Source organism: Haliotis asinina, chromosome 14 (genome assembly GCF_037392515.1).
Source record: "Haliotis asinina isolate JCU_RB_2024 chromosome 14, JCU_Hal_asi_v2, whole genome shotgun sequence".
Lineage (NCBI taxonomy): Eukaryota > Metazoa > Mollusca > Gastropoda > Lepetellida > Haliotidae > Haliotis > Haliotis asinina.
Window position 1 is genome coordinate 25,826,774 of NC_090293.1, and position 26,279 is coordinate 25,853,052.

Below are 26,279 nucleotides of genomic sequence, written 5' to 3' on the forward strand. Positions count from 1 at the left end.
TCTCATTGATGATGCTGGGGGTATATAAACCAACCAAAGCGCCTGCAATATAATTGTATACATAACACTTTTTTTTTCTCCATTGAGAAGCAAACGTCAACATTCGGTCAGAAGTAATGTCCCCATTAAATAGAAATGTCAAGATCTGAAGGCAGAGAATAGACAGAGATGAAATTAAGACGAAACGCCCCGCTGATTGACTTTGTGAGGTACCTTATTGCGTAGTATCTACGTCCTGACAATGTAGCACATGCTCCACACCACAACTACACCTTGACAAGTCGCACATGCAGGCGTCACAGTGGCTCAGTCACGCCAATCTCAAGGGAAGGGATTATCAGTAAGTTTGTAATGCTTAAGACTTTGGTATTGTGATGTGCGGTCCTATGGTGTAATGGTTAGCACTCTGGACTCTGAATCCAGCGATCCGAGTTCAAATCTCGGTAGGACCTACTGCTGTTTTTTTAGCAAGATTTTAATTCATTTTGATTGGGATGTAGGAAACAAAGCATACTGAATGAGAAGACTACACTGGCCGGGGCAAACTACCTTTACACCTCTACATCACACCCAAATCCAATGCCTAATATGATTCCATTTTAAGGGTTTCTCCCAGTCCACAATCTAATGTAGGATAACAACATGTGTGTGTCCCCAGATACTTCCTCTTAGCTTAACTGGAAAATGATCCCTATCTATTAGGCTAAGCTGTCAACTGGTCCCATGGTGTAATGGTTAGCACTCTGGACTTTGAATCCAGCGATCCGAGTTCAAATCTCGGTGGGACCTATATTTTTGCAGCAGAACATTGTCAAATTGGCCCAAATGCACGTAAGATAGCCACTGATGACTTCAACGAAAGGCAGGTCATTCTCATTGATGATGTTGTGTTTATATAAACCATCCAAAGCTCCTGCAATATAATTGTATACATAACACATTTTTTTTTCCATTGAGAAGCAAACGTCAACATTCGGTCAGAAGTAATGTCCCCATTAAATAGAAATGTCAAGATCTGAAGGCAGAGAATAGACAGAGATGAAATTAAGACGAAACGCCCCGCTGATTGACTTTGTGAGGTACCTTATTGCGTAGTATCTACGTCCTGACAATGTAGCACATGCTCCACACCACAACTACACCTTGACAAGTCGCACATGCAGGCGTCACAGTGGCTCAGTCACGCCAATCTCAAGGGAAGGGATTATCAGTAAGTTTGTAATGCTTAAGACTTTGGTATTGTGATGTGCGGTCCTATGGTGTAATGGTTAGCACTCTGGACTCTGAATCCAGCGATCCGAGTTCAAATCTCGGTAGGACCTACCTCTGTTTTTTTAGCAAGATTTTAATTCATTTTGATTGGGATGTAGGAAACAAAGCATACTGAATGAGAAGACTACACTGGCCGGGGCAAACTACCTTTACACCTCTACATCACACCCAAATCCAATGCCTAATATTATTCCATTTTAAGGGTTTCTCCCAGTCCACAATCTAATGTAGGATAACAACATGTGTGTGTCCCCAGATACTTCCTCTTAGCTTAACTGGAAAATGATCCCTATCTATTAGGCTAAGCTGTCAACTGGTCCCATGGTGTAATGGTTAGCACTCTGGACTTTGAATCCAGCGATCCGAGTTCAAATCTCGGTGGGACCTATATTTTTGCAGCAGAACATTGTCAAATTGGCCCAAATGCACGTAAGATAGCCACTGATGACTTCAACGAAAGGCAGGTCATTCTCATTGATGATGCTGGGGGTATATAAACCAACCAAAGCTCCTGCAATATAATTGTATACATAACACTTTTTTTTTCTCCATTGGGAAGCAAACGTCAACATTCGGTCAGAAGTAATGTCCCCATTAAATAGAAATGTCAAGATCTGAAGGCAGAGAATAGACAGAGATGAAATTAAGACGAAACGCCCCGCTGATTGACTTTGTGAGGTACCTTATTGCGTAGTATCTACGTCCTGACAATGTAGCACATGCTCCACACTACAACTACACCTTGACAAGTCGCACATGCAGGCGTCACAGTGGCTCAGTCACGCCAATCTCAAGGGAAGGGATTATCAGTAAGTTTGTAATGCTTAAGACTTTGGTATTGTGATGTGCGGTCCTATGGTGTAATGGTTAGCACTCTGGACTCTGAATCCAGCGATCCTAGTTCAAATCTCGGTAGGACCTACTGCTGTTTTTTTAGCAAGATTTTAATTCATTTTGATTGGGATGTAGGAAACAAAGCATACTGAATGAGAAGACTACACTGGCCGGGGCAAACTACCTTTACACCTCTACATCACACCCAAATCCAATGCCTAATATGATTCCATTTTAAGGGTTTCTCCCAGTCCACAATCTAATGTAGGATAACAACATGTGTGTGTCCCCAGATACTTCCTCTTAGCTTAACTGGAAAATGATCCCTATCTATTAGGCTAAGCTGTCAACTGGTCCCATGGTGTAATGGTTAGCACTCTGGACTTTGAATCCAGCGATCCGAGTTCAAATCTCGGTGGGACCTATATTTTTGCAGCAGAACATTGTCAAATTGGCCCAAATGCACGTAAGATAGCCACTGATGACTTCAACGAAAGGCAGGTCATTCTCATTGATGATGTTGTGTTTATATAAACCATCCAAAGCTCCTGCAATATAATTGTATACATAACACATTTTTTTTTCCATTGAGAAGCAAACGTCAACATTCGGTCAGAAGTAATGTCCCCATTAAATAGAAATGTCAAGATCTGAAGGCAGAGAATAGACAGAGATGAAATTAAGACGAAACGCCCCGCTGATTGACTTTGTGAGGTACCTTATTGCGTAGTATCTACGTCCTGACAATGTAGCACATGCTCCACACCACAACTACACCTTGACAAGTCGCACATGCAGGCGTCACAGTGGCTCAGTCACGCCAATCTCAAGGGAAGGGATTATCAGTAAGTTTGTAATGCTTAAGACTTTGGTATTGTGATGTGCGGTCCTATGGTGTAATGGTTAGCACTCTGGACTCTGAATCCAGCGATCCGAGTTCAAATCTCGGTAGGACCTACCTCTGTTTTTTTAGCAAGATTTTAATTCATTTTGATTGGGATGTAGGAAACAAAGCATACTGAATGAGAAGACTACACTGGCCGGGGCAAACTACCTTTACACCTCTACATCACACCCAAATCCAATGCCTAATATTATTCCATTTTAAGGGTTTCTCCCAGTCCACAATCTAATGTAGGATAACAACATGTGTGTGTCCCCAGATACTTCCTCTTAGCTAAACTGGAAAATGATCCATATCTATTAGGCTAAGCTGTCAACTGGTCCCATGGTGTAATGGTTAGCACTCTGGACTTTGAATCCAGCGATCCGAGTTCAAATCTCGGTGGGACCTATATTTTTGCAGCAGAACATTGTCAAATTGGCCCAAATGCACGTAAGATAGCCACTGATGACTTCAACGAAAGGCAGGTCATTCTCATTGATGATGCTGGGGGTATATAAACCAACCAAAGCTCCTGCAATATAATTGTATACATAACACTTTTTTTTTCTCCATTGAGAAGCAAACGTCAACATTCGGTCAGAAGTAATGTCCCCATTAAATAGAAATGTCAAGATCTGAAGGCAGAGAATAGACAGAGATGAAATTAAGACGAAACGCCCCGCTGATTGACTTTGTGAGGTACCTTATTGCGTAGTATCTACGTCCTGACAATGTAGCACATGCTCCACACCACAACTACACCTTGACAAGTCGCACATGCAGGCGTCACAGTGGCTCAGTCACGCCAATCTCAAGGGAAGGGATTATCAGTAAGTTTGTAATGCTTAAGACTTTGGTATTGTGATGTGCGGTCCTATGGTGTAATGGTTAGCACTCTGGACTCTGAATCCAGCGATCCTAGTTCAAATCTCGGTAGGACCTACTGCTGTTTTTTTAGCAAGATTTTAATTCATTTTGATTGGGATGTAGGAAACAAAGCATACTGAATGAGAAGACTACACTGGCCGGGGCAAACTACCTTTACACCTCTACATCACACCCAAATCCAATGCCTAATATTATTCCATTTTAAGGGTTTCTCCCAGTCCACAATCTAATGTAGGATAACAACATGTGTGTGTCCCCAGATACTTCCTCTTAGCTTAACTGGAAAATGATCCCTATCTATTAGGCTAAGCTTTCAACTGGTCCCATGGTGTAATGGTTAGCACTCTGGACTTTGAATCCAGCGATCCGAGTTCAAATCTCGGTGGGACCTATATTTTTGCAGCAGAACATTGTCAAATTGGCCCAAATGCACGTAAGATAGCCACTGATGACTTCAACGAAAGGCAGGTCATTCTCATTGATGATGTTGTGTTTATATAAACCATCCAAAGCTCCTGCAATATAATTGTATACATAACACATTTTTTTTTCCATTGAGAAGCAAACGTCAACATTCGGTCAGAAGTAATGTCCCCATTAAATAGAAATGTCAAGATCTGAAGGCAGAGAATAGACAGAGATGAAATTAAGACGAAACGCCCCGCTGATTGACTTTGTGAGGTACCTTATTGCGTAGTATCTACGTCCTGACAATGTAGCACATGCTCCACACCACAACTACACCTTGACAAGTCGCACATGCAGGCGTCACAGTGGCTCAGTCACGCCAATCTCAAGGGAAGGGATTATCAGTAAGTTTGTAATGCTTAAGACTTTGGTATTGTGATGTGCGGTCCTATGGTGTAATGGTTAGCACTCTGGACTCTGAATCCAGCGATCCGAGTTCAAATCTCGGTAGGACCTACTGCTGTTTTTTTAGCAAGATTTTAATTCATTTTGATTGGGATGTAGGAAACAAAGCATACTGAATGAGAAGACTACACTGGCCGGGGCAAACTACCTTTACACCTCTACATCACACCCAAATCCAATGCCTAATATTATTCCATTTTAAGGGTTTCTCCCAGTCCACAATCTAATGTAGGATAACAACATGTGTGTGTCCCCAGATACTTCCTCTTAGCTAAACTGGAAAATGATCCATATCTATTAGGCTAAGCTGTCAACTGGTCCCATGGTGTAATGGTTAGCACTCTGGACTTTGAATCCAGCGATCCGAGTTCAAATCTCGGTGGGACCTATATTTTTGCAGCAGAACATTGTCAAATTGGCCCAAATGCACGTAAGATAGCCACTGATGACTTCAACGAAAGGCAGGTCATTCTCATTGATGATGCTGGGGGTATATAAACCAACCAAAGCTCCTGCAATATAATTGTATACATAACACTTTTTTTTTCTCCATTGAGAAGCAAACGTCAACATTCGGTCAGAAGTAATGTCCCCATTAAATAGAAATGTCAAGATCTGAAGGCAGAGAATAGACAGAGATGAAATTAAGACGAAACGCCCCGCTGATTGACTTTGTGAGGTACCTTATTGCGTAGTATCTACGTCCTGACAATGTAGCACATGCTCCACACCACAACTACACCTTGACAAGTCGCACATGCAGGCGTCACAGTGGCTCAGTCACGCCAATCTCAAGGGAAGGGATTATCAGTAAGTTTGTAATGCTTAAGACTTTGGTATTGTGATGTGCGGTCCTATGGTGTAATGGTTAGCACTCTGGACTCTGAATCCAGCGATCCGAGTTCAAATCTCGGTAGGACCTACTGCTGTTTTTTTAGCAAGATTTTAATTCATTTTGATTGGGATGTAGGAAACAAAGCATACTGAATGAGAAGACTACACTGGCCGGGGCAAACTACCTTTACACCTCTACATCACACCCAAATCCAATGCCTAATATTATTCCATTTTAAGGGTTTCTCCCAGTCCACAATCTAATGTAGGATAACAACATGTGTGTGTCCCCAGATACTTCCTCTTAGCTTAACTGGAAAATGATCCCTATCTATTAGGCTAAGCTGTCAACTGGTCCCATGGTGTAATGGTTAGCACTCTGGACTTTGAATCCAGCGATCCGAGTTCAAATCTCGGTGGGACCTATATTTTTGCAGCAGAACATTGTCAAATTGGCCCAAATGCACGTAAGATAGCCACTGATGACTTCAACGAAAGGCAGGTCATTCTCATTGATGATGTTGTGTTTATATAAACCATCCAAAGCTCCTGCAATATAATTGTATACATAACACATTTTTTTTTCCATTGAGAAGCAAACGTCAACATTCGGTCAGAAGTAATGTCCCCATTAAATAGAAATGTCAAGATCTGAAGGCAGAGAATAGACAGAGATGAAATTAAGACGAAACGCCCCGCTGATTGACTTTGTGAGGTACCTTATTGCGTAGTATCTACGTCCTGACAATGTAGCACATGCTCCACACCACAACTACACCTTGACAAGTCGCACATGCAGGCGTCACAGTGGCTCAGTCACGCCAATCTCAAGGGAAGGGATTATCAGTAAGTTTGTAATGCTTAAGACTTTGGTATTGTGATGTGCGGTCCTATGGTGTAATGGTTAGCACTCTGGACTCTGAATCCAGCGATCCGAGTTCAAATCTCGGTAGGACCTACTGCTGTTTTTTTAGCAAGATTTTAATTCATTTTGATTGGGATGTAGGAAACAAAGCATACTGAATGAGAAGACTACACTGGCCGGGGCAAACTACCTTTACACCTCTACATCACACCCAAATCCAATGCCTAATATTATTCCATTTTAAGGGTTTCTCCCAGTCCACAATCTAATGTAGGATAACAACATGTGTGTGTCCCCAGATACTTCCTCTTAGCTTAACTGGAAAATGATCCCTATCTATTAGGCTAAGCTGTCAACTGGTCCCATGGTGTAATGGTTAGCACTCTGGACTTTGAATCCAGCGATCCGAGTTCAAATCTCGGTGGGACCTATATTTTTGCAGCAGAACATTGTCAAATTGGCCCAAATGCACGTAAGATAGCCACTGATGACTTCAACGAAAGGCAGGTCATTCTCATTGATGATGTTGTGTTTATATAAACCATCCAAAGCTCCTGCAATATAATTGTATACATAACACATTTTTTTTTCCATTGAGAAGCAAACGTCAACATTCGGTCAGAAGTAATGTCCCCATTAAATAGAAATGTCAAGATCTGAAGGCAGAGAATAGACAGAGATGAAATTAAGACGAAACGCCCCGCTGATTGACTTTGTGAGGTACCTTATTGCGTAGTATCTACGTCCTGACAATGTAGCACATGCTCCACACTACAACTACACCTTGACAAGTCGCACATGCAGGCGTCACAGTGGCTCAGTCACGCCAATCTCAAGGGAAGGGATTATCAGTAAGTTTGTAATGCTTAAGACTTTGGTATTGTGATGTGCGGTCCTATGGTGTAATGGTTAGCACTCTGGACTCTGAATCCAGCGATCCGAGTTCAAATCTCGGTAGGACCTACTGCTGTTTTTTTAGCAAGATTTTAATTCATTTTGATTGGGATGTAGGAAACAAAGCATACTGAATGAGAAGACTACACTGGCCGGGGCAAACTACCTTTACACCTCTACATCACACCCAAATCCAATGCCTAATATTATTCCATTTTAAGGGTTTCTCCCAGTCCACAATCTAATGTAGGATAACAACATGTGTGTGTCCCCAGATACTTCCTCTTAGCTAAACTGGAAAATGATCCATATCTATTAGGCTAAGCTGTCAACTGGTCCCATGGTGTAATGGTTAGCACTCTGGACTTTGAATCCAGCGATCCGAGTTCAAATCTCGGTGGGACCTATATTTTTGCAGCAGAACATTGTCAAATTGGCCCAAATGCACGTAAGATAGCCACTGATGACTTCAACGAAAGGCAGGTCATTCTCATTGATGATGTTGTGTTTATATAAACCATCCAAAGCTCCTGCAATATAATTGTATACATAACACATTTTTTTTTCCATTGAGAAGCAAACGTCAACATTCGGTCAGAAGTAATGTCCCCATTAAATAGAAATGTCAAGATCTGAAGGCAGAGAATAGACAGAGATGAAATTAAGACGAAACGCCCCGCTGATTGACTTTGTGAGGTACCTTATTGCGTAGTATCTACGTCCTGACAATGTAGCACATGCTCCACACCACAACTACACCTTGACAAGTCGCACATGCAGGCGTCACAGTGGCTCAGTCACGCCAATCTCAAGGGAAGGGATTATCAGTAAGTTTGTAATGCTTAAGACTTTGGTATTGTGATGTGCGGTCCTATGGTGTAATGGTTAGCACTCTGGACTCTGAATCCAGCGATCCGAGTTCAAATCTCGGTAGGACCTACTGCTGTTTTTTTAGCAAGATTTTAATTCATTTTGATTGGGATGTAGGAAACAAAGCATACTGAATGAGAAGACTACACTGGCCGGGGCAAACTACCTTTACACCTCTACATCACACCCAAATCCAATGCCTAATATTATTCCATTTTAAGGGTTTCTCCCAGTCCACAATCTAATGTAGGATAACAACATGTGTGTGTCCCCAGATACTTCCTCTTAGCTTAACTGGAAAATGATCCCTATCTATTAGGCTAAGCTGTCAACTGGTCCCATGGTGTAATGGTTAGCACTCTGGACTTTGAATCCAGCGATCCGAGTTCAAATCTCGGTGGGACCTATATTTTTGCAGCAGAACATTGTCAAATTGGCCCAAATGCACGTAAGATAGCCACTGATGACTTCAACGAAAGGCAGGTCATTCTCATTGATGATGTTGTGTTTATATAAACCATCCAAAGCTCCTGCAATATAATTGTATACATAACACATTTTTTTTTCCATTGAGAAGCAAACGTCAACATTCGGTCAGAAGTAATGTCCCCATTAAATAGAAATGTCAAGATCTGAAGGCAGAGAATAGACAGAGATGAAATTAAGACGAAACGCCCCGCTGATTGACTTTGTGAGGTACCTTATTGCGTAGTATCTACGTCCTGACAATGTAGCACATGCTCCACACTACAACTACACCTTGACAAGTCGCACATGCAGGCGTCACAGTGGCTCAGTCACGCCAATCTCAAGGGAAGGGATTATCAGTAAGTTTGTAATGCTTAAGACTTTGGTATTGTGATGTGCGGTCCTATGGTGTAATGGTTAGCACTCTGGACTCTGAATCCAGCGATCCGAGTTCAAATCTCGGTAGGACCTACTGCTGTTTTTTTAGCAAGATTTTAATTCATTTTGATTGGGATGTAGGAAACAAAGCATACTGAATGAGAAGACTACACTGGCCGGGGCAAACTACCTTTACACCTCTACATCACACCCAAATCCAATGCCTAATATTATTCCATTTTAAGGGTTTCTCCCAGTCCACAATCTAATGTAGGATAACAACATGTGTGTGTCCCCAGATACTTCCTCTTAGCTAAACTGGAAAATGATCCATATCTATTAGGCTAAGCTGTCAACTGGTCCCATGGTGTAATGGTTAGCACTCTGGACTTTGAATCCAGCGATCCGAGTTCAAATCTCGGTGGGACCTATATTTTTGCAGCAGAACATTGTCAAATTGGCCCAAATGCACGTAAGATAGCCACTGATGACTTCAACGAAAGGCAGGTCATTCTCATTGATGATGTTGTGTTTATATAAACCATCCAAAGCTCCTGCAATATAATTGTATACATAACACATTTTTTTTCTCCTTTGAGAAGCAAACGTCAACATTCGGTCAGAAGTAATGTCCCCATTCAATAGAAATGTCAAGATCTGAAGGCAGAGAATAGACAGAGATGAAATTAAGACGAAACGCCCCGCTGATTGACTTTGTGAGGTACCTTATTGCGTAGTATCTACGTCCTGACAATGTAGCACATGCTCCACACCACAACTACACCTTGACAAGTCGCACATGCAGGCGTCACAGTGGCTCAGTCACGCCAATCTCAAGGGAAGGGATTATCAGTAAGTTTGTAATGTTTAAGACTTTGGTATTGTGATGTGCGGTCCTATGGTGTAATGGTTAGCACTCTGGACTCTGAATCCAGCGATCCGAGTTCAAATCTCGGTAGGACCTACTGCTGTTTTTTAGCAAGATTTTAATTCATTTTGATTGGGATGTAGGAAACAAAGCATACTGAATGAGAAGACTACACTGGCCGGGGCAAACTACCTTTACACCTCTACATCACACCCAAATCCAATGCCTAATATCATTCCATTTAAAGGGTTTCTCCCAGTCCACAATCTAATGTAGGATAACAACATGTGTGTGTCCCCAGATACTTCCTCTTAGCTTAACTGGAAAATGATCCCTATCTATTAGGCTAAGCTGTCAACTGGTCCCATGGTGTAATGGTTAGCACTCTGGACTTTGAATCCAGCGATCCGAGTTCAAATCTCGGTGGGACCTATATTTTTGCAGCAGAACATTGTCAAATTGGCCCAAATGCACGTAAGATAGCCACTGATGACTTCAACGAAAGGAAGGTCATTCTCATTGATGATGTTGTGTTTATATAAACCATCCAAAGCTCCTGCAATATAATTGCATACATAACACATTTTTTTTTCCATTGAGAAGCAAACGTCAACATTCGGTCAGAAGTAATGTCCCCATTAAATAGAAATGTCAAGATCTGAAGGCAGAGAATAGACAGAGATGAAATTAAGACGAAACGCCCCTCTGATTGACTTTGTGAGGTACCTTGTTGCGTAGTATCTACGTCCTGACAATGTAGCACATGCTCCACACCACAACTACACCTTGACAAGTCGCACATGCAGGCGTCACAGTGGCTCAGTCACGCCAATCTCAAGGGAAGGGATTATCAGTAAGTTTGTAATGCTTAAGACTTTGGTATTGTGATGTGCGGTCCTATGGTGTAATGGTTAGCACTCTGGACTCTGAATCCAGCGATCCGAGTTCAAATCTCGGTAGGACCTACTGCTGTTTTTTTAGCAAGATTTTAATTCATTTTGATTGGGATGTAGGAAACAAAGCATACTGAATGAGAAGACTACACTGGCCGGGGCAAACTACCTTTACACCTCTACATCACACCCAAATCCAATGCCTAATATTATTCCATTTTAAGGGTTTCTCCCAGTCCACAATCTAATGTAGGATAACAACATGTGTGTGTCCCCAGATACTTCCTCTTAGCTAAACTGGAAAATGATCCCTATCTATTAGGCTAAGCTGTCAACTGGTCCCATGGTGTAATGGTTAGCACTCTGGACTTTGAATCCAGCGATCCGAGTTCAAATCTCGGTGGGACCTATATTTTTGCAGCAGAACATTGTCAAATTGGCCCAAATGCACGTAAGATAGCCACTGATGACTTCAACGAAAGGAAGGTCATTCTCATTGATGATGTTGTGTTTATATAAACCATCCAAAGCTCCTGCAATATAATTGTATACATAACACATTTTTTTTTCTCCTTTGAGAAGCAAACGTCAACATTCGGTCAGAAGTAATGTCCCCATTAAATAGAAATGTCAAGATCTGAAGGCAGAGAATAGACAGAGATGAAATTAAGACGAAACGCCCCGCTGATTGACTTTGTGAGGTACCTTATTGCGTAGTATCTACGTCCTGACAATGTAGCACATGCTCCACACCACAACTACACCTTGACAAGTCGCACATGCAGGCGTCACAGTGGCTCAGTCACGCCAATCTCAAGGGAAGGGATTATCAGTAAGTTTGTAATGCTTAAGACTTTGGTATTGTGATGTGCGGTCCTATGGTGTAATGGTTAGCACTCTGGACTCTGAATCCAGCGATCCGAGTTCAAATCTCGGTAGGACCTACTGCTGTTTTTTTAGCAAGATTTTAATTCATTTTGATTGGGATGTAGGAAACAAAGCATACTGAATGAGAAGACTACACTGGCCGGGGCAAACTACCTTTACACCTCTACATCACACCCAAATCCAATGCCTAATATCATTCCATTTTAAGGGTTTCTCCCAGTCCACAATCTAATGTAGGATAACAACATGTGTGTGTCCCCAGATACTTCCTCTTAGCTAAACTGGAAAATGATCCCTATCTATTAGGCTAAGCTGTCAACTGGTCCCATGGTGTAATGGTTAGCACTCTGGACTTTGAATCCAGCGATCCGAGTTCAAATCTCGGTGGGACCTATATTTTTGCAGCAGAACATTGTCAAATTGGCCCAAATGCACGTAAGATAGCCACTGATGACTTCAACGAAAGGAAGGTCATTCTCATTGATGATGTTGTGTTTATATAAACCATCCAAAGCTCCTGCAATATAATTGTATACATAACACATTTTTTTTTCTCCTTTGAGAAGCAAACGTCAACATTCGGTCAGAAGTAATGTCCCCATTAAATAGAAATGTCAAGATCTGAAGGCAGAGAATAGACAGAGATGAAATTAAGACGAAACGCCCCGCCGATTGACTTTGTGAGGTACCTTATTGCGTAGTATCTACGTCCTGACAATGTAGCACATGCTCCACACCACAACTACACCTTGACAAGTCGCACATGCAGGCGTCACAGTGGCTCAGTCACGCCAATCTCAAGGGAAGGGATTATCAGTAAGTTTGTAATGTTTAAGACTTTGGTATTGTGATGTGCGGTCCTATGGTGTAATGGTTAGCACTCTGGACTCTGAATCCAGCGATCCGAGTTCAAATCTCGGTAGGACCTACTGCTGTTTTTTAGCAAGATTTTAATTCATTTTGATTGGGATGTAGGAAACAAAGCATACTGAATGAGAAGACTACACTGGCCGGGGCAAACTACCTTTACACCTCTACATCACACCCAAATCCAATGCCTAATATCATTCCATTTAAAGGGTTTCTCCCAGTCCACAATCTAATGTAGGATAACAACATGTGTGTGTCCCCAGATACTTCCTCTTAGCTTAACTGGAAAATGATCCATATCTATTAGGCTAAGCTGTCAACTGGTCCCATGGTGTAATGGTTAGCACTCTGGACTTTGAATCCAGCGATCCGAGTTCAAATCTCGGTGGGACCTATATTTTTGCAGCAGAACATTGTCAAATTGGCCCAAATGCACGTAAGATAGCCACTGATGACTTCAACGAAAGGAAGGTCATTCTCATTGATGATGTTGGGGGTATATAAACCAACCAAAGCGCCTGCAATATAATTGTATACATAACACATTTTATTTTCTCCATTGAGAAGCAAACGTCAACATTCGGTCAGAAGTAATGTCCCCATTAAATAGAAATGTCAAGATCTGAAGGCAGAGAATAGACAGAGATGAAATTAAGACGAAACGCCCCGCTGATTGACTTTGTGAGGTACCTTATTGCGTAGTATCTACGTCCTGACAATGTAGCACATGCTCCACACCACAACTACACCTTGACAAGTCGCACATGGAATTTAGCAGGCGTCACAGTGGCTCAGTCACGCCAATCTCAAGGGAAGGGATTATCAGTAAGTTTGTAATGCTTAAGACTTTGGTATTGTGATGTGCGGTCCTATGGTGTAATGGTTAGCACTCTGGACTCTGAATCCAGCTATCCGAGTTCAAATCTCGGTAGGACCTACCGCTGTTTTTTAGCAAGATTTTCATTCATTTTGATTGGGATGTAGGAAACAAAGCATAATGAATGAGAAGACTACACTGGCCGGGGCAAACTACCTTTACACCTCTACATCACAGCCAAATCCAATGCCTAATATTATTCCATTTTAAGGGTTTCTCCCAGTCCACAATCTAATGTAGGATAACAACATGTGTGTGTCCCCAGATACTTCCTCTTAGCTTAACTGGAAAACGATCCATTTTATTAGGCTAAGCTGTCAACTGGTCCCATGGTGAAATGGTTAGCACTCTGGACTTTGAATCCAGCGATCGGAGTTCAAATCTCGGTGGGACCTATAGTTTTGCAGCAGAACATTGTCAAATTGGCCCAAATGCACGTAAGATAGCCACTGATGACTTGAACAAAAGGAAGGTCATTCTCATTGATGATGTTGGGGGTATATAAACCAACCAAAGCGCCTGCAATATATTTGTATACATAACACATTTCTCCTTTGGGAAGCAAACGTCAACATTTAATCAGAAGTAATGTCCCCATTAAATAGAAATGTCAAGATCTGAAGGCAGAGAATAGACAGAGATGAAATTAAGACGAAACGCCCTGCTGATTGACTTTGTGAGGTACCTTATTGCGTAGTATCTACGTCCTGACAATGTAGCACATGTCCCACACCACAACTACACCTTGACAAGTCGCACATGGAATTTAGCAGGCGTCACAGTGGCTCAGTCACGCCAATCTCAAGGGAAGGGATTATCAGTAAGTTTGTAATGCTTAAGACTTTGGTATTGTGATGTGCGGTCCCATGGTGTAATGGTTGGCACTCTGGAGTCTGAATCCAGCGATCCGAGTTCAAATCTCGGTAGGACCTACCAATGTTTTTTAGCAAGATTTTCATTCATTTTGATTGGGATGTGGGAAACAAAGCATACTGAATGAGAAGACTACACTGGCCGGGGCAAACTACCTTTACACCTCTACATCACACCCAAATCCAATGCCTAATATTATTCCATTTTAAGGGTTTCTAACAGTCCACAATCTAATGTAGGATAACAACATGTGTGTGTCCCCAGATACTTCCTCTTAGCTTAACTGGAAAATGATCGATGTCTATTAGGCTAAGCTGTCAACTGGTCCCATGTTGTAATAGTTTCCACTTGGTCTGGACTTTGAATCCAGCGATCCGAGTTCAAATCTCGGTGGGACCTATATTTTTGCAGCAGAACATTGTCAAATTGGCCCAAATGCACGTAAGATAGCCACTGATGACTTCAACGAAAGGAAGGTCATTCTCATTGATGATGTTGGGGGTATATAAACCAACCAAAGCGCCTGCAATATAATTGTACACATAACACATTTTTTTCTCCATTGGGAAGCAAACGTCAACATTTAATCAGAAGTAATGTCGCCATTAAATAGAAATGTCAAGATCTGAAGGCATAGAATAGACAGAGATGAAATTAAGACGAAACGCCCTGCTGATTGACTTTGTGAGGTACCTTATTGCGTAGTATCTACGTCCTGACAATGTAGCACATGTCCCACACCACAACTACACCTTGACAAGTCGCACATGGAATTTAGCAGGCGTCACAGTGGCTCAGTCACGCCAATCTCAAGGGAAGGGATTATCAGTAGGTTTGTAATGCTTAAGACTTTGGTATTGTGATATGCGGTCCTATGGTGTAATGGTTAGCACTCTGGACTCTGAATCCAGCGATCCGAGTTCAAATCTCGGTAGGACCTACTGCTGTTTTTTAGCAAGATTTTAATTCATTTTGATTGGGATGTGGGAAACAAAGCATAATGAATCAGAAGACTACACTGGCCAGGGCAAACCACCTTTACACCTCTACATCACACCCAAATCCAATGCCTAATATTATTCCATTTTAAGGGTTTCTCCCAGTCCACAATCTAATGTAGGATGACAACATGTGTGTGTCCCCAGATACTTCCTCTTAGCTAAACTGCAAAATGATCCATATCTATTAGGCTAAGCTGTCAACTGGTCCCATGGTGTAATGGTTAGCACCCTGAACTTTGAATCCAGCGATCCGAGTTCAAATCTCGGTGGGACCTATATTTTTGCAGCAGAACATTGTCAAATTGGCCCAAATGCACGTAAGATAGCCACTGATGACTTCAACGAAAGGAAGGTCATTCTCATTGATGATGTTGGGGATATATAAACCAACCAAAGCGTCTGTAATATAGTTGTTTACATAACACATTTTTTTCTCCATTGGGAAGCAAACGTCAACATTCGGTCAGAAGTAATGTCCCCATTAAATAGAAATGTCAAGATCTGAAGGCAGAGAATAGACAGAGATGAAATTAAGACGAAACGCCCTGCTGATTGACTTTGTGAGGTACCTTATTGCGTAGTATCTACGTCCTGACAATGTAGCACATGCTTCACACCACAACTACACCTTGACAAGTCGCACATGGAATTTAGCAGGCGTCACAGTGGCTCAGTCACGCCAATCTCAAGGGAAGGGATTATCAGTAAGTTTGTAATGCTTAAGACTTTGGTATTGTGATGTGCGGTCCTATGGTGTAATGGTTAGCACTCTGGACTCTGAATCCAGCGATCCGAGTTCAAATCTCGGTATTACCTACCAATGTTTTTTAGCAAGATTTTCATTCATTTTGATTGGGATGTGGGAAACAAAGCATAATGAATCAGAAGACTACACTGGCCGGGGAAACTACCTTTACACCTCTACATCACACCCAAATCCAATGCCTAATATTATTCCATTTTAAGGGTTTCTCCCAGACCACAATCTAATGTAGGATAACAACATGTGTGTGTCCCCAGATACTTCCTCTTAGCTTAACTGGAAAATGATCCCTATCTATTAGGCTAAGCTGTCAACTGGTCCCATGGTGTAATTGTTTGCACTCTGGACTTTGAATCCAGCGATCCGAGTTCAAATCTCGGTGGGACCTATACTTTTGCAGCAGAACATTGTCAAATTGGCCCAAATGCACGTAAGATAGCCACTGATGACTTCAACGAAAGGAAGGTCATTCTCATTGATGATGTTGGGGGTATATAAACCAACCAAAGCGCCTGCAATATAATTGTATACATAACACATTTTTTTTCTCCATTGGGAAGCAAACGTCAATGTTCGGTCAAAAGTAAAGTCCCCATGAAAAAGAAATGTCAAGATCCGAAGTCAGAGAATAGACAGAGATGAAATTAAGACGAAACGCCCTGCTGATTGACTTTGTGAGGTACCTTATTGCGTAGTATCTACGTCCTGACAATGTAGCACATGTCCCACACCACAACTACACCTTGACAAGTCGCACATGGAATTTAGCAGGCGTCACAGTGGCTCAGTCACGCCAATCTCAAGGGAAGGGATTATCAGTAAGTCTGTAATGCTTAAGACTTTGGTACTGTGATGTGTGGTCCTATGGTGTAATGGTTAGCACTCTGGACTCTGAATCCAGCGATCCGAGTTCAAATCTCGGTAGGACCTACCAATGTTTTTTAGCAAGATTTTCATTCATTTTGATTGGGATGTGGGAAACAAAGCATAATGAATCAGAAGACTACACTGGTCGTGGCAAACTACCTTTACACCTCTACATCACACCCAAATCCAATGCCTAATATTATTCCATTTTAAGGGTTTCTCCCAGACCACAATCTAATGTAGGATAACAACATGTGTGTGTCCCCAGATACTTCCTCTTAGCTTAACTGGAAAATGATCCCTATCTATTAGGCTAAGCTGTCAACTGGTCCCATGGTGTAATTGTTTGCACTCTGGACTTTGAATCCAGCGATCCGAGTTCAAATCTCGGTGGGACCTATACTTTTGCAGCAGAACATTGTCAAATTGGCCCAAATGCACGTAAGATAGCCACTGATGACTTCAACGAAAGGAAGGTCATTCTCATTGATGATGTTGGGGGTATATAAACCAACCAAAGCGCCTGCAATATAATTGTATACATAACACATTTTTTTTCTCCATTGGGAAGCAAACGTCAATGTTCGGTCAAAAGTAAAGTCCCCATGAAAAAGAAATGTCAAGATCCGAAGTCAGAGAATAGACAGAGATGAAATTAAGACGAAACGCCCTGCTGACTGACTTTGTGAGGTACCTTATTGCGTAGTATCTACGTCCTGACAATGTAGCACATGTCCCACACCACAACTACACCTTGACAAGTCGCACATGGAATTTAGCAGGCGTCACAGTGGCTCAGTCACGCCAATCTCAAGGGAAGGGATTATCAGTAAGTCTGTAATGCTTAAGACTTTGGTACTGTGATGTGTGGTCCTATGGTGTAATGGTTAGCACTCTGGACTCTGAATCCAGCGATCCGAGTTCAAATCTCGGTAGGACCTACCAATGTTTTTTAGCAAGATTTTCATTCATTTTGATTGGGATGTGGGAAACAAAGCATAATGAATCAGAAGACTACACTGGTCGTGGCAAACTACCTTTACACCTCTACATCACACCCAAATCCAATGCCTAATATTATTCCATTTTAAGGGTTTCTCCCAGACCACAATCTAATGTAGGATAACAACATGTGTGTGTCCCCAGATACTTCCTCTTAGCTTAACTGGAAAATGATCCCTATCTATTAGGCTAAGCTGTCAACTGGTCCCATGGTGTAATTGTTTGCACTCTGGACTTTGAATCCAGCGATCCGAGTTCAAATCTCGGTGGGACCTATACTTTTGCAGCAGAACATTGTCAAATTGGCCCAAATGCACGTAAGATAGCCACTGATGACTTCAACGAAAGGAAGGTCATTCTCATTGATGATGTTGGGCGTATATAAACCAACCAAAGCGCCTGCAATATAATTGTTTACATAACACATTTCTCCATTGGGAAGCAAACGTCAATGTTCGGTCAGAAGAAATGTCCCCATGAAAAAGAAATGTCAAGATCTGAAGGCAGAGAATAGACAGAGATGAAATTAAGACGAAACGCCCTGCTGATTGACTTTGTGAGGTACCTTATTGCGTAGTATCTACGTCCTGACAATGTAGCACATGTCCCACACCACAACTACACCTTGACAAGTCGCACATGGAATTTAGCAGGCGTCACAGTGGCTCAGTCACGCCAATCTCAAGGGAAGGGATTATCAGTAAGTCTGTAATGCTTGAGACTTTGGTACTGTGATGTGCGGTCCTATGGTGTAATGGTTAGCACTCTGGACTCTGAATCCAGCGATCCGAGTTCAAATCTCGGTAGGACCTACCAATGTTTTTTAGCAAGATTTTCATTCATTTTGATTGGGATGTGGGAAACAAAGCATAATGAATCAGAAGACTACACTGGTCGTGGCAAACTACCTTTACACCTCTTCATCACACCCAAATCCAATGCCTAATATTATTCCATTTTAAGGGCTTCTCTTAGACCACAATCTAATGTAGGATAACAACATGTGTGTGTCCCCAGATACTTCCTCTTAGCTTAACTGGAAAATGATCCCTATCTATTAGGCTAAGCTGTCAAGTGGTCCCATGGTGTAATGGTTAGCACTCTGGACTTTGAATCCAGCGATCCGAGTTCAAATCTCGGTGGGACCTATACTTTTGCAGCAGAACAATGTCAAATTGGCCCAAATGCACGTAAGATAGCCACTGATGACTTCAACGAAAGGAAGGTCATTCTCATTGATGATGTTGGGGGTATATAAACCAACCAAAGCGCCTGCAATATAATTGTATACATAACACATTTTTTTTCTCCATTGAGAAGCAAACGTCAACATTCGGTCAGAAGTAATGTCCCCATTCAATAGAAATGTCAAGATCTGAAGGCAGAGAATAGACAGAGATGAAATTAAGACGAAACGCCCTGCTGATTGACTTTGTGAGGTACCTTATTGCGTAGTATCTACGTCCTGACAATGTAGCACATGTCCCACACCACAACTACACCTTGACAAGTCGCACATGGAATTTAGCAGGCGTCACAGTGGCTCAGTCACGCCAATCTCAAGGGAAGGGATTATCAGTAAGTCTGTAATGCTTAAGACTTTGGTACTGTGATGTGTGGTCCTATGGTGTAATGGTTAGCACTCTGGACTCTGAATCCAGCGATCCGAGTTCAAATCTCGGTAGGACCTACCAATGTTTTTTAGCAAGATTTTCATTCATTTTGATTGGGATGTGGGAAACAAAGCATAATGAATCAGAAGACTACACTGGTCGTGGCAAACTACCTTTACACCTCTACATCACACCCAAATCCAATGCCTAATATTATTCCATTTTAAGGGTTTCTCCCAGACCACAATCTAATGTAGGATAACAACATGTGTGTGTCCCCAGATACTTCCTCTTAGCTTAACTGGAAAATGATCCCTATCTATTAGGCTAAGCTGTCAACTGGTCCCATGGTGTAATTGTTTGCACTCTGGACTTTGAATCCAGCGATCCGAGTTCAAATCTCGGTGGGACCTATACTTTTGCAGCAGAACATTGTCAAATTGGCCCAAATGCACGTAAGATAGCCACTGATGACTTCAACGAAAGGAAGGTCATTCTCATTGATGATGTTGGGCGTATATAAACCAACCAAAGCGCCTGCAATATAATTGTTTACATAACACATTTCTCCATTGGGAAGCAAACGTCAATGTTCGGTCAGAAGAAATGTCCCCATGAAAAAGAAATGTCAAGATCTGAAGGCAGAGAATAGACAGAGATGAAATTAAGACGAAACGCCCTGCTGATTGACTTTGTGAGGTACCTTATTGCGTAGTATCTACGTCCTGACAATGTAGCACATGTCCCACACCACAACTACACCTTGACAAGTCGCACATGGAATTTAGCAGGCGTCACAGTGGCTCAGTCACGCCAATCTCAAGGGAAGGGATTATCAGTAAGTCTGTAATGCTTGAGACTTTGGTACTGTGATGTGCGGTCCTATGGTGTAATGGTTAGCACTCTGGACTCTGAATCCAGCGATCCGAGTTCAAATCTCGGTAGGACCTACCAATGTTTTTTAGCAAGATTTTCATTCATTTTGATTGGGATGTGGGAAACAAAGCATAATGAATCAGAAGACTACACTGGTCGTGGCAAACTACCTTTACACCTCTTCATCACACCCAAATCCAATGCCTAATATTATTCCATTTTAAGGGTTTCTCCCAGACCACAATCTAATGTAGGATAACAACATGTGTGTGTCCCCAGATACTTCCTCTTAGCTTAACTGGAAAATGATCCCTATCTATTAGGCTAAGCTGTCAGCTGGTCCCATGGTGTAATGGTTAGCACTCTGGACTTTGAATCCAGCGATCCGAGTTCAAATCTCGGTGGGACCTATATTTTTGCAGCAGAACATTGTCAAATTGGCCCAAATGCACGTAAGATAGCCACTGATGACTTCAACGAAAGGAAGGTCATTCTCATTGATGATGTTGGGGGTATATAAACCAACCAAAGCGCCTGCAATATAATTGTATACATAACACATTTTTTTTCTCCATTGAGAAGCAAACGTCAACATTCGGTCAGAAGTAATGTCCCCATTCAATAGAAATGTCAAGATCTGAAGGCAGAGAATAGACAGAGATGAAATTAAGACGAAACGCCCTGCTGATTGACTTTGTGAGGTACCTTATTGCGTAGTATCTACGTCCTGACAATGTAGCACATGTCCCACACCACAACTACACCTTGACAAGTCGCACATGGAATTTAGCAGGCGTCACAGTGGCTCAGTCACGCCAATCTCAAGGGAAGGGATTATCAGTAAGTCTGTAATGCTTAAGACTTTGGTACTGTGATGTGTGGTCCTATGGTGTAATGGTTAGCACTCTGGACTCTGAATCCAGCGATCCGAGTTCAAATCTCGGTAGGACCTACCAATGTTTTTTAGCAAGATTTTCATTCATTTTGATTGGGATGTGGGAAACAAAGCATAATGAATCAGAAGACTACACTGGTCGTGGCAAACTACCTTTACACCTCTACATCACACCCAAATCCAATGCCTAATATTATTCCATTTTAAGGGTTTCTCCCAGACCACAATCTAATGTAGGATAACAACATGTGTGTGTCCCCAGATACTTCCTCTTAGCTTAACTGGAAAATGATCCCTATCTATTAGGCTAAGCTGTCAACTGGTCCCATGGTGTAATTGTTTGCACTCTGGACTTTGAATCCAGCGATCCGAGTTCAAATCTCGGTGGGACCTATACTTTTGCAGCAGAACATTGTCAAATTGGCCCAAATGCACGTAAGATAGCCACTGATGACTTCAACGAAAGGAAGGTCATTCTCATTGATGATGTTGGGCGTATATAAACCAACCAAAGCGCCTGCAATATAATTGTTTACATAACACATTTCTCCATTGGGAAGCAAACGTCAATGTTCGGTCAGAAGAAATGTCCCCATGAAAAAGAAATGTCAAGATCTGAAGGCAGAGAATAGACAGAGATGAAATTAAGACGAAACGCCCTGCTGATTGACTTTGTGAGGTACCTTATTGCGTAGTATCTACGTCCTGACAATGTAGCACATGTCCCACACCACAACTACACCTTGACAAGTCGCACATGGAATTTAGCAGGCGTCACAGTGGCTCAGTCACGCCAATCTCAAGGGAAGGGATTATCAGTAAGTCTGTAATGCTTGAGACTTTGGTACTGTGATGTGCGGTCCTATGGTGTAATGGTTAGCACTCTGGACTCTGAATCCAGCGATCCGAGTTCAAATCTCGGTAGGACCTACCAATGTTTTTTAGCAAGATTTTCATTCATTTTGATTGGGATGTGGGAAACAAAGCATAATGAATCAGAAGACTACACTGGTCGTGGCAAACTACCTTTACACCTCTTCATCACACCCAAATCCAATGCCTAATATTATTCCATTTTAAGGGTTTCTCCCAGACCACAATCTAATGTAGGATAACAACATGTGTGTGTCCCCAGATACTTCCTCTTAGCTTAACTGGAAAATGATCCCTATCTATTAGGCTAAGCTGTCAGCTGGTCCCATGGTGTAATGGTTAGCACTCTGGACTTTGAATCCAGCGATCCGAGTTCAAATCTCGGTGGGACCTATATTTTTGCAGCAGAACATTGTCAAATTGGCCCAAATGCACGTAAGATAGCCACTGATGACTTCAACGAAAGGAAGGTCATTCTCATTGATGATGTTGGGGGTATATAAACCAACCAAAGCGCCTGCAATATAATTGTATACATAACACATTTTTTTTCTCCATTGAGAAGCAAACGTCAACATTCGGTCAGAAGTAATGTCCCCATTCAATAGAAATGTCAAGATCTGAAGGCAGAGAATAGACAGAGATGAAATTAAGACGAAACGCCCTGCTGATTGACTTTGTGAGGTACCTTATTGCGTAGTATCTACGTCCTGACAATGTAGCACATGTCCCACACCACAACTACACCTTGACAAGTCGCACATGGAATTTAGCAGGCGTCACAGTGGCTCAGTCACGCCAATCTCAAGGGAAGGGATTATCAGTAAGTCTGTAATGCTTAAGACTTTGGTACTGTGATGTGTGGTCCTATGGTGTAATGGTTAGCACTCTGGACTCTGAATCCAGCGATCCGAGTTCAAATCTCGGTAGGACCTACCAATGTTTTTTAGCAAGATTTTCATTCATTTTGATTGGGATGTGGGAAACAAAGCATAATGAATCAGAAGACTACACTGGTCGTGGCAAACTACCTTTACACCTCTTCATCACACCCAAATCCAATGCCTAATATTATTCCATTTTAAGGGTTTCTCCCAGACCACAATCTAATGTAGGATAACAACATGTGTGTGTCCCCAGATACTTCCTCTTAGCTTAACTGGAAAATGATCCCTATCTATTAGGCTAAGCTGTCAACTGGTCCCATGGTGTAATTGTTTGCACTCTGGACTTTGAATCCAGCGATCCGAGTTCAAATCTCGGTGGGACCTATACTTTTGCAGCAGAACATTGTCAAATTGGCCCAAATGCACGTAAGATAGCCACTGATGACTTCAACGAAAGGAAGGTCATTCTCATTGATGATGTTGGGCGTATATAAACCAACCAAAGCGCCTGCAATATAATTGTTTACATAACACATTTCTCCATTGGGAAGCAAACGTCAATGTTCGGTCAGAAGAAATGTCCCCATGAAAAAGAAATGTCAAGATCTGAAGGCAGAGAATAGACAGAGATGAAATTAAGACGAAACGCCCTGCTGATTGACTTTGTGAGGTACCTTATTGCGTAGTATCTACGTCCTGACAATGTAGCACATGTCCCACACCACAACTACACCTTGACAAGTCGCACATGGAATTTAGCAGGCGTCACAGTGGCTCAGTCACGCCAATCTCAAGGGAAGGGATTATCAGTAAGTCTGTAATGCTTGAGACTTTGGTACTGTGATGTGCGGTCCTATGGTGTAATGGTTAGCACTCTGGACTCTGAATCCAGCGATCCGAGTTCAAATCTCGGTAGGACCTACCAATGTTTTTTAGCAAGATTTTCATTCATTTTGATTGGGATGTGGGAAACAAAGCATAATGAATCAGAAGACTACACTGGTCGTGGCAAACTACCTTTACACCTCTTCATCACACCCAAATCCAATGCCTAATATTATTCCATTTTAAGGGCTTCTCTTAGACCACAATCTAATGTAGGATAACAACATGTGTGTGTCCCCAGATACTTCCTCTTAGCTTAACTGGAAAATGATCCCTATCTATTAGGCTAAGCTGTCAACTGGTCCCATGGTGTAATGGTTAGCACCCTGGACTTTGAATCCAGCGATCCGAGTTCAAATCTCGGTGGGACCTATACTTTTGCAGCAGAACAATGTCAAATTGGCCCAAATGCACGTAAGATAGCCACTGATGACTTCAACGAAAGGAAGGTCATTCTCATTGATGATGTTGGGCGTATATAAACCAACCAAAGCGCCTGCAATATAATTGTTTACATAACACATTTCTCCATTGGGAAGCAAACGTCAATGTTCGGTCAAAAGAAATGTCCCCATGAAAAACAAATGTCAAGATCTGAAGGCAGAGAATAGACAGAGATGAAATTAAGACGAAACGCCCTGCTGATTGACTTTGTGAGGTACCTTATTGCGTAGTATCTACGTCCTGACAATGTAGCACATGTCCCACACCACAACTACACCTTGACAAGTCGCACATGGAATTTAGCAGGCGTCACAGTGGCTCAGTCACGCCAATCTCAAGGGAAGGGATTATCAGTAAGTCTGTAATGCTTGAGACTTTGGTACTGTGATGTGCGGTCCTATGGTGTAATGGTTAGCACTCTGGACTCTGAATCCAGCGATCCGAGTTCAAATCTCGGTAGGACCTACCAATGTTTTTTAGCAAGATTTTCATTCATTTTGATTGGGATGTGGGAAACAAAGCATAATGAATCAGAAGACTACACTGGTCGTGGCAAACTACCTTTACACCTCTTCATCACACCCAAATCCAATGCCTAATATTATTCCATTTTAAGGGTTTCTCCCAGACCACAATCTAATGTAGGATAACAACATGTGTGTGTCCCCAGATACTTCCTCTTAGCTTAACTGGAAAATGATCCCTATCTATTAGGCTAAGCTGTCAACTGGTCCCATGGTGTAATGGTTAGCACTCTGGACTTTGAATCCAGCGATCCGAGTTCAAATCTCGGTGGGACCTATACTTTTCCAGCAGAACAATGTCAAATTGGCCCAAATGCACGTAAGATAGCCACTGATGACTTCAACGAAAGGAAGGTCATTCTCATTGATGATGTTGGGCGTATATAAACCAACCAAAGCGCCTGCAATATAATTGTTTACATAACACATTTCTCCATTGGGAAGCAAACGTCAATGTTCGGTCAAAAGTAATGTCCCCATGAAAAAGAAATGTCAAGATCTGAAGGCAGAGAATAGACAGAGATGAAATTAAGACGAAACGCCCTGCTGATTGACTTTGTGAGGTACCTTATTGCGTAGTATCTACGTCCTGACAATGTAGCACATGTCCCACACCACAACTACACCTTGACAAGTCGCACATGGAATTTAGCAGGCGTCACAGTGGCTCAGTCACGCCAATCTCAAGGGAAGGGATTATCAGTAAGTCTGTAATGCTTGAGACTTTGGTACTGTGATGTGCGGTCCTATGGTGTAATGGTTAGCACTCTGGACTCTGAATCCAGCGATCCGAGTTCAAATCTCGGTAGGACCTACCAATGTTTTTTAGCAAGATTTTCATTCATTTTGATTGGGATGTGGGAAACAAAGCATAATGAATCAGAAGACTACACTGGTCGTGGCAAACTACCTTTACACCTCTACATCACACCCAAATCCAATGCCTAATATTATTCCATTTTAAGGGTTTCTCCCAGACCACAATCTAATGTAGGATAACAACATGTGTGTGTCCCCAGATACTTCCTCTTAGCTTAACTGGAAAATGATCCCTATCTATTAGGCTAAGCTGTCAACTGGTCCCATGGTGTAATGGTTAGCACTCTGGACTTTGAATCCAGCGATCCGAGTTCAAATCTCGGTGGGACCTATACTTTTGCAGCAGAACAATGTCAAATTGGCCCAAATGCACGTAAGATAGCCACTGATGACTTCAACGAAAGGAAGGTCATTCTCATTGATGATGTTGGGCGTATATAAACCAACCAAAGCGCCTGCAATATAATTGTATACATAACACATTTCTCCATTGGGAAGC

General features: G+C 42.1%; 57 non-coding genes across 57 annotated transcripts; all 57 read left to right on the forward strand.

Moving 5' to 3' along the window:
• The first annotated feature begins 380 nt into the window (after positions 1 to 380).
• Positions 381 to 452, forward strand: Trnaq-cug (transfer RNA glutamine (anticodon CUG)). Its single transcript has one exon. It is a non-coding gene; the product is annotated as a tRNA-Gln (tRNA).
• A 265-nt stretch (positions 453 to 717) lies between these two features.
• On the forward strand, positions 718 to 789 carry Trnaq-uug (transfer RNA glutamine (anticodon UUG)). The gene has a single exon. It is a non-coding gene; the product is annotated as a tRNA-Gln (tRNA).
• Positions 790 to 1,250: 461 nt separating this feature from the next.
• Positions 1,251 to 1,322, forward strand: Trnaq-cug (transfer RNA glutamine (anticodon CUG)). Its single transcript has one exon. It is a non-coding gene; the product is annotated as a tRNA-Gln (tRNA).
• A 265-nt stretch (positions 1,323 to 1,587) lies between these two features.
• Positions 1,588 to 1,659, forward strand: Trnaq-uug (transfer RNA glutamine (anticodon UUG)). Its single transcript has one exon. It is a non-coding gene; the product is annotated as a tRNA-Gln (tRNA).
• A 462-nt stretch (positions 1,660 to 2,121) lies between these two features.
• Trnaq-cug (transfer RNA glutamine (anticodon CUG)) lies at positions 2,122 to 2,193 on the forward strand. The gene has a single exon. It is a non-coding gene; the product is annotated as a tRNA-Gln (tRNA).
• Positions 2,194 to 2,458: 265 nt separating this feature from the next.
• On the forward strand, positions 2,459 to 2,530 carry Trnaq-uug (transfer RNA glutamine (anticodon UUG)). Its single transcript has one exon. It is a non-coding gene; the product is annotated as a tRNA-Gln (tRNA).
• Positions 2,531 to 2,991: 461 nt separating this feature from the next.
• Trnaq-cug (transfer RNA glutamine (anticodon CUG)) lies at positions 2,992 to 3,063 on the forward strand. Its single transcript has one exon. It is a non-coding gene; the product is annotated as a tRNA-Gln (tRNA).
• Positions 3,064 to 3,328: 265 nt separating this feature from the next.
• Positions 3,329 to 3,400, forward strand: Trnaq-uug (transfer RNA glutamine (anticodon UUG)). The gene has a single exon. It is a non-coding gene; the product is annotated as a tRNA-Gln (tRNA).
• A 462-nt stretch (positions 3,401 to 3,862) lies between these two features.
• Trnaq-cug (transfer RNA glutamine (anticodon CUG)) lies at positions 3,863 to 3,934 on the forward strand. Its single transcript has one exon. It is a non-coding gene; the product is annotated as a tRNA-Gln (tRNA).
• Positions 3,935 to 4,199: 265 nt separating this feature from the next.
• On the forward strand, positions 4,200 to 4,271 carry Trnaq-uug (transfer RNA glutamine (anticodon UUG)). Its single transcript has one exon. It is a non-coding gene; the product is annotated as a tRNA-Gln (tRNA).
• A 461-nt stretch (positions 4,272 to 4,732) lies between these two features.
• Positions 4,733 to 4,804, forward strand: Trnaq-cug (transfer RNA glutamine (anticodon CUG)). The gene has a single exon. It is a non-coding gene; the product is annotated as a tRNA-Gln (tRNA).
• Positions 4,805 to 5,069: 265 nt separating this feature from the next.
• Positions 5,070 to 5,141, forward strand: Trnaq-uug (transfer RNA glutamine (anticodon UUG)). Its single transcript has one exon. It is a non-coding gene; the product is annotated as a tRNA-Gln (tRNA).
• Positions 5,142 to 5,603: 462 nt separating this feature from the next.
• Trnaq-cug (transfer RNA glutamine (anticodon CUG)) lies at positions 5,604 to 5,675 on the forward strand. Its single transcript has one exon. It is a non-coding gene; the product is annotated as a tRNA-Gln (tRNA).
• Positions 5,676 to 5,940: 265 nt separating this feature from the next.
• Trnaq-uug (transfer RNA glutamine (anticodon UUG)) lies at positions 5,941 to 6,012 on the forward strand. The gene has a single exon. It is a non-coding gene; the product is annotated as a tRNA-Gln (tRNA).
• A 461-nt stretch (positions 6,013 to 6,473) lies between these two features.
• On the forward strand, positions 6,474 to 6,545 carry Trnaq-cug (transfer RNA glutamine (anticodon CUG)). Its single transcript has one exon. It is a non-coding gene; the product is annotated as a tRNA-Gln (tRNA).
• Positions 6,546 to 6,810: 265 nt separating this feature from the next.
• Trnaq-uug (transfer RNA glutamine (anticodon UUG)) lies at positions 6,811 to 6,882 on the forward strand. The gene has a single exon. It is a non-coding gene; the product is annotated as a tRNA-Gln (tRNA).
• Positions 6,883 to 7,343: 461 nt separating this feature from the next.
• Trnaq-cug (transfer RNA glutamine (anticodon CUG)) lies at positions 7,344 to 7,415 on the forward strand. The gene has a single exon. It is a non-coding gene; the product is annotated as a tRNA-Gln (tRNA).
• Positions 7,416 to 7,680: 265 nt separating this feature from the next.
• Trnaq-uug (transfer RNA glutamine (anticodon UUG)) lies at positions 7,681 to 7,752 on the forward strand. Its single transcript has one exon. It is a non-coding gene; the product is annotated as a tRNA-Gln (tRNA).
• A 461-nt stretch (positions 7,753 to 8,213) lies between these two features.
• On the forward strand, positions 8,214 to 8,285 carry Trnaq-cug (transfer RNA glutamine (anticodon CUG)). Its single transcript has one exon. It is a non-coding gene; the product is annotated as a tRNA-Gln (tRNA).
• A 265-nt stretch (positions 8,286 to 8,550) lies between these two features.
• Trnaq-uug (transfer RNA glutamine (anticodon UUG)) lies at positions 8,551 to 8,622 on the forward strand. The gene has a single exon. It is a non-coding gene; the product is annotated as a tRNA-Gln (tRNA).
• A 461-nt stretch (positions 8,623 to 9,083) lies between these two features.
• Trnaq-cug (transfer RNA glutamine (anticodon CUG)) lies at positions 9,084 to 9,155 on the forward strand. Its single transcript has one exon. It is a non-coding gene; the product is annotated as a tRNA-Gln (tRNA).
• A 265-nt stretch (positions 9,156 to 9,420) lies between these two features.
• Trnaq-uug (transfer RNA glutamine (anticodon UUG)) lies at positions 9,421 to 9,492 on the forward strand. The gene has a single exon. It is a non-coding gene; the product is annotated as a tRNA-Gln (tRNA).
• A 462-nt stretch (positions 9,493 to 9,954) lies between these two features.
• On the forward strand, positions 9,955 to 10,026 carry Trnaq-cug (transfer RNA glutamine (anticodon CUG)). Its single transcript has one exon. It is a non-coding gene; the product is annotated as a tRNA-Gln (tRNA).
• A 264-nt stretch (positions 10,027 to 10,290) lies between these two features.
• On the forward strand, positions 10,291 to 10,362 carry Trnaq-uug (transfer RNA glutamine (anticodon UUG)). Its single transcript has one exon. It is a non-coding gene; the product is annotated as a tRNA-Gln (tRNA).
• A 461-nt stretch (positions 10,363 to 10,823) lies between these two features.
• Trnaq-cug (transfer RNA glutamine (anticodon CUG)) lies at positions 10,824 to 10,895 on the forward strand. Its single transcript has one exon. It is a non-coding gene; the product is annotated as a tRNA-Gln (tRNA).
• Positions 10,896 to 11,160: 265 nt separating this feature from the next.
• On the forward strand, positions 11,161 to 11,232 carry Trnaq-uug (transfer RNA glutamine (anticodon UUG)). The gene has a single exon. It is a non-coding gene; the product is annotated as a tRNA-Gln (tRNA).
• Positions 11,233 to 11,695: 463 nt separating this feature from the next.
• Trnaq-cug (transfer RNA glutamine (anticodon CUG)) lies at positions 11,696 to 11,767 on the forward strand. Its single transcript has one exon. It is a non-coding gene; the product is annotated as a tRNA-Gln (tRNA).
• A 265-nt stretch (positions 11,768 to 12,032) lies between these two features.
• Positions 12,033 to 12,104, forward strand: Trnaq-uug (transfer RNA glutamine (anticodon UUG)). The gene has a single exon. It is a non-coding gene; the product is annotated as a tRNA-Gln (tRNA).
• Positions 12,105 to 12,567: 463 nt separating this feature from the next.
• Trnaq-cug (transfer RNA glutamine (anticodon CUG)) lies at positions 12,568 to 12,639 on the forward strand. The gene has a single exon. It is a non-coding gene; the product is annotated as a tRNA-Gln (tRNA).
• A 264-nt stretch (positions 12,640 to 12,903) lies between these two features.
• On the forward strand, positions 12,904 to 12,975 carry Trnaq-uug (transfer RNA glutamine (anticodon UUG)). The gene has a single exon. It is a non-coding gene; the product is annotated as a tRNA-Gln (tRNA).
• Positions 12,976 to 13,446: 471 nt separating this feature from the next.
• On the forward strand, positions 13,447 to 13,518 carry Trnaq-cug (transfer RNA glutamine (anticodon CUG)). Its single transcript has one exon. It is a non-coding gene; the product is annotated as a tRNA-Gln (tRNA).
• A 1,681-nt stretch (positions 13,519 to 15,199) lies between these two features.
• On the forward strand, positions 15,200 to 15,271 carry Trnaq-cug (transfer RNA glutamine (anticodon CUG)). Its single transcript has one exon. It is a non-coding gene; the product is annotated as a tRNA-Gln (tRNA).
• Positions 15,272 to 15,535: 264 nt separating this feature from the next.
• Trnaq-uug (transfer RNA glutamine (anticodon UUG)) lies at positions 15,536 to 15,607 on the forward strand. Its single transcript has one exon. It is a non-coding gene; the product is annotated as a tRNA-Gln (tRNA).
• Positions 15,608 to 16,076: 469 nt separating this feature from the next.
• On the forward strand, positions 16,077 to 16,148 carry Trnaq-cug (transfer RNA glutamine (anticodon CUG)). Its single transcript has one exon. It is a non-coding gene; the product is annotated as a tRNA-Gln (tRNA).
• A 263-nt stretch (positions 16,149 to 16,411) lies between these two features.
• On the forward strand, positions 16,412 to 16,483 carry Trnaq-uug (transfer RNA glutamine (anticodon UUG)). Its single transcript has one exon. It is a non-coding gene; the product is annotated as a tRNA-Gln (tRNA).
• Positions 16,484 to 16,953: 470 nt separating this feature from the next.
• Positions 16,954 to 17,025, forward strand: Trnaq-cug (transfer RNA glutamine (anticodon CUG)). The gene has a single exon. It is a non-coding gene; the product is annotated as a tRNA-Gln (tRNA).
• Positions 17,026 to 17,289: 264 nt separating this feature from the next.
• On the forward strand, positions 17,290 to 17,361 carry Trnaq-uug (transfer RNA glutamine (anticodon UUG)). The gene has a single exon. It is a non-coding gene; the product is annotated as a tRNA-Gln (tRNA).
• Positions 17,362 to 17,831: 470 nt separating this feature from the next.
• Positions 17,832 to 17,903, forward strand: Trnaq-cug (transfer RNA glutamine (anticodon CUG)). Its single transcript has one exon. It is a non-coding gene; the product is annotated as a tRNA-Gln (tRNA).
• Positions 17,904 to 18,167: 264 nt separating this feature from the next.
• Positions 18,168 to 18,239, forward strand: Trnaq-uug (transfer RNA glutamine (anticodon UUG)). The gene has a single exon. It is a non-coding gene; the product is annotated as a tRNA-Gln (tRNA).
• Positions 18,240 to 18,704: 465 nt separating this feature from the next.
• On the forward strand, positions 18,705 to 18,776 carry Trnaq-cug (transfer RNA glutamine (anticodon CUG)). The gene has a single exon. It is a non-coding gene; the product is annotated as a tRNA-Gln (tRNA).
• A 264-nt stretch (positions 18,777 to 19,040) lies between these two features.
• Positions 19,041 to 19,112, forward strand: Trnaq-uug (transfer RNA glutamine (anticodon UUG)). Its single transcript has one exon. It is a non-coding gene; the product is annotated as a tRNA-Gln (tRNA).
• Positions 19,113 to 19,582: 470 nt separating this feature from the next.
• On the forward strand, positions 19,583 to 19,654 carry Trnaq-cug (transfer RNA glutamine (anticodon CUG)). Its single transcript has one exon. It is a non-coding gene; the product is annotated as a tRNA-Gln (tRNA).
• A 264-nt stretch (positions 19,655 to 19,918) lies between these two features.
• On the forward strand, positions 19,919 to 19,990 carry Trnaq-uug (transfer RNA glutamine (anticodon UUG)). The gene has a single exon. It is a non-coding gene; the product is annotated as a tRNA-Gln (tRNA).
• A 465-nt stretch (positions 19,991 to 20,455) lies between these two features.
• Positions 20,456 to 20,527, forward strand: Trnaq-cug (transfer RNA glutamine (anticodon CUG)). Its single transcript has one exon. It is a non-coding gene; the product is annotated as a tRNA-Gln (tRNA).
• A 264-nt stretch (positions 20,528 to 20,791) lies between these two features.
• Positions 20,792 to 20,863, forward strand: Trnaq-uug (transfer RNA glutamine (anticodon UUG)). The gene has a single exon. It is a non-coding gene; the product is annotated as a tRNA-Gln (tRNA).
• A 470-nt stretch (positions 20,864 to 21,333) lies between these two features.
• On the forward strand, positions 21,334 to 21,405 carry Trnaq-cug (transfer RNA glutamine (anticodon CUG)). The gene has a single exon. It is a non-coding gene; the product is annotated as a tRNA-Gln (tRNA).
• A 264-nt stretch (positions 21,406 to 21,669) lies between these two features.
• On the forward strand, positions 21,670 to 21,741 carry Trnaq-uug (transfer RNA glutamine (anticodon UUG)). The gene has a single exon. It is a non-coding gene; the product is annotated as a tRNA-Gln (tRNA).
• Positions 21,742 to 22,206: 465 nt separating this feature from the next.
• Positions 22,207 to 22,278, forward strand: Trnaq-cug (transfer RNA glutamine (anticodon CUG)). Its single transcript has one exon. It is a non-coding gene; the product is annotated as a tRNA-Gln (tRNA).
• A 264-nt stretch (positions 22,279 to 22,542) lies between these two features.
• On the forward strand, positions 22,543 to 22,614 carry Trnaq-uug (transfer RNA glutamine (anticodon UUG)). The gene has a single exon. It is a non-coding gene; the product is annotated as a tRNA-Gln (tRNA).
• A 470-nt stretch (positions 22,615 to 23,084) lies between these two features.
• On the forward strand, positions 23,085 to 23,156 carry Trnaq-cug (transfer RNA glutamine (anticodon CUG)). Its single transcript has one exon. It is a non-coding gene; the product is annotated as a tRNA-Gln (tRNA).
• Positions 23,157 to 23,420: 264 nt separating this feature from the next.
• Trnaq-uug (transfer RNA glutamine (anticodon UUG)) lies at positions 23,421 to 23,492 on the forward strand. Its single transcript has one exon. It is a non-coding gene; the product is annotated as a tRNA-Gln (tRNA).
• A 465-nt stretch (positions 23,493 to 23,957) lies between these two features.
• On the forward strand, positions 23,958 to 24,029 carry Trnaq-cug (transfer RNA glutamine (anticodon CUG)). Its single transcript has one exon. It is a non-coding gene; the product is annotated as a tRNA-Gln (tRNA).
• A 264-nt stretch (positions 24,030 to 24,293) lies between these two features.
• Trnaq-uug (transfer RNA glutamine (anticodon UUG)) lies at positions 24,294 to 24,365 on the forward strand. The gene has a single exon. It is a non-coding gene; the product is annotated as a tRNA-Gln (tRNA).
• A 465-nt stretch (positions 24,366 to 24,830) lies between these two features.
• On the forward strand, positions 24,831 to 24,902 carry Trnaq-cug (transfer RNA glutamine (anticodon CUG)). The gene has a single exon. It is a non-coding gene; the product is annotated as a tRNA-Gln (tRNA).
• A 264-nt stretch (positions 24,903 to 25,166) lies between these two features.
• On the forward strand, positions 25,167 to 25,238 carry Trnaq-uug (transfer RNA glutamine (anticodon UUG)). Its single transcript has one exon. It is a non-coding gene; the product is annotated as a tRNA-Gln (tRNA).
• A 465-nt stretch (positions 25,239 to 25,703) lies between these two features.
• On the forward strand, positions 25,704 to 25,775 carry Trnaq-cug (transfer RNA glutamine (anticodon CUG)). Its single transcript has one exon. It is a non-coding gene; the product is annotated as a tRNA-Gln (tRNA).
• A 264-nt stretch (positions 25,776 to 26,039) lies between these two features.
• Trnaq-uug (transfer RNA glutamine (anticodon UUG)) lies at positions 26,040 to 26,111 on the forward strand. The gene has a single exon. It is a non-coding gene; the product is annotated as a tRNA-Gln (tRNA).
• The last annotated feature ends 168 nt before the right edge of the window (positions 26,112 to 26,279 follow it).